At 51.3% G+C, this 2,660-nt stretch overlaps 1 pseudogene; it reads left to right on the top strand.

Moving 5' to 3' along the window:
• The first annotated feature begins 385 nt into the window (after window positions 1-385).
• On the top strand, window positions 386-1,668 carry LOC144134860 (5-hydroxytryptamine receptor 1 pseudogene; annotated as a pseudogene).
• Window positions 1,669-2,660: the final 992 nt, after the last annotated feature.

Here is a 2,660-nt window from a genome sequence, read left to right as displayed (position 1 = left end):
CTTTCAAAAATTTATGGTAGAGCACCACACATTGTTCATCACTACCACCAGGCTTGACAGAGATCACAAGATGTGCATTGCGTTGTGGCCATTTAGCTCCTGTTAAAAACTACAAAGCGTGAGCATGTCTGGAATCAAGAAGCCGCTAGTGCTTTTCACAAAGTGTTTGGCAGGCTGCTCAGAATAATATATTAACATAGTAAATTTGGTTACCTCTTTTTTCTGTTGCTAATATATGGCTCTCCTCAATGAATACATTTTGTACTTGCTGGCCTTTCCTGAATTAATGCCATGTTTTCATTGTTCCTCTATCATAACTCGTTTACCATGCGATTCCAGTCCTATTTCTCATTTTAGCTTCCTCTGCAGGTTCCAATGTCCGGGCCTTCATCTGAACCAGCAGTAGCCTAAGCAGTGGCGGCGGAGTGCCGTGTCTCCCATCACGCTGAGTGCCTTGGCTTTGGGCGTCTGCCTGGGCGTGCTCATCGTCGCAACGGCAGTTGGCAACGCGCTCGTCTGCCTCTCCGTCTGCCTCGTGCGCCGCCTACGGCACCCCTCCAACCACCTCCTGGTCTCCCTGGCCGCCTCGGACCTGTGCGTGGCTCTGCTGGTCATGCCTCCCGCCTTGCATCTCGAGCTTACCGGTCACCGCTGGGACCTCGGTAGAGCGGCATGCGACGCCTGGGTGTCCGTGGATGTGGCCTCCTGCACCGCCTCCATCTTGAACCTGTGCATGATCTCCGTGGACCGCTACCTGGCAATCACGCGGCCGTTGACGTACGGTGTGCGGCGTACGGCTAGAAGGGCCTGGGCTTGCATTGGTGCCGTCTGGCTTTTAGCTGCTCTCATCAGCGTGCCACCCTTACTGGTTCTTGGAAATGAACACGGGACTCCTGAGGTACCCAAGTGCTTAGTCTGTCAAAACCTGGCCTACCAGCTCTACGCCACTCTTGGAGCTTTTTATATACCCTTAGTCGTCATGTTGTCCATGTACTGGAGAATTCACACTGCAGCTAAAAAGGTCGTCGAAGCTGAGCACAAGGCGAGACCTGGTCCTCGCACAAGAAGCCTCAGGGTCGCCGTTAGAGAACGCAAGGCATCTATAACGCTCGGAATTATTCTCTCAGCGTTTACGGTGTGCTGGCTGCCGTTCTTCGCCTTTGCGCTCGTGAGACCGCTGGGAGGCACGCCTCTTCCGGAACTAGCGCACAGCTTTGCCCTCTGGTTGGGCTACGCTAATTCGGCGCTCAACCCCGTCATTTACGTCACCTTCCATCACGACTTCCGACGAGCGTTTCGGGACCTGCTGTGCTTGCGCTGTGGGAGACGGAGTGCTGGAAAGCGCAGGTCAGAAGGCGCCAGTATGAACGGTGCTGCAGGTGCTCTGCTGTGCGCAGTGAATAACAACCACCCATCCTGGGCCTGACCTTGGTGGACGTCGCCTGGCGACTGCCGTGTCTCCAGCGTCGACATGGACAAGCGTCACAATCAAGGTAGCAAGAGAAAACAGTGTCGAGAGGATCAACAGCAGATGCACAACTTTTCGGACTTACCCACTTTCTGTTACATCACGAAGCACCTCTGAAAAAGTATTACGTGGAAAGTGGCGCAGCATCTTCTCCGTTGTGTGAAGGCATAAGTCATAATGAATTTTCGCTACATTCTTTGTCTCCAACCTAAAGAGTGTATATGCGGGGATTCCGTTCGTCCCCTCCCCCCCCCGAATAACCACAATAAACTTCCCCAGCTCCAAATGCTTCTGGTGCCGTTACTGAACACCAAACAACTGCCACGTTAAAACAACAGAAGGGAGTCCAGCACGCCCAACCCAGGTGAAAACTGTGAATTCGCGGTTTGTATACACTACGGCGGGCGATACCCACAAGCCCAAAGCACGCGGTCCGTAGTCTGCGGCGCAGTTATCAATGTTTTCTGCGAGACAAGCGGAAGAACCAGCGGGAGGCCACGCAGTCCAGCTCAAGCCTTGAACACCAAAGGCAGCTAGTTTAGCGGGCGCAGCAAACAGCTATGAAAGCAGGAGCCCTGTATTAAACCTCCCTACCACTCCCTACGCAAAGCTCTTTATTGAATAAAGTTCACCACCTTCACCAGACGCATAATCTCCAGAGCTTCTTATGAAGTGATTCATGACCTTTACTATGGAGATCCCTGGTGGCGCTCTGCAGTTAGCTTATGTTCCCCAGGGGTTGCAGGGATTTGCTAAGCACTGCGTTGTCATGGTAGATTGCTGCCATTAGCAACTAATTTTTATCACTGCCCCTGTCAGGGCAGTAACCTTGGAATCTTTTGCAGCTCTGTATTTTCTTGCGGTGACACTACAACAGGCAGTCATATTGTATCGAATTTTAAGGACACATACATGACCATGTCCTCGAGAAAGGTTGAGAACAACCCTCCTATGTAATCCTTTAATTACAGAAGACAAATATTTCTCGTACCTCTTCCTCGCGGCCACATTTCTTTGGATCTGCCTCGTGCAGTAGATCCATCGTGCTCCGTAGGTAGTCATGCGCTGAAATCGTTTACAGCTGTTTTTTAACGTTTTCTGTGCGCAAGGATGCGCAGTAAGATTTACTGGCAAAGATGCGCAGTAAGAAAGATTGACAAACATAATAGTTTTCTTCCGAGAAATCAACCAG

The sequence above is a fragment of the Amblyomma americanum genome, chromosome 5 (assembly GCF_052857255.1).
Source record: "Amblyomma americanum isolate KBUSLIRL-KWMA chromosome 5, ASM5285725v1, whole genome shotgun sequence".
Classification (NCBI taxonomy): Eukaryota; Metazoa; Arthropoda; class Arachnida; order Ixodida; family Ixodidae; genus Amblyomma; species Amblyomma americanum.
This window is presented reverse-complemented; position numbering and strand designations above follow the sequence as displayed.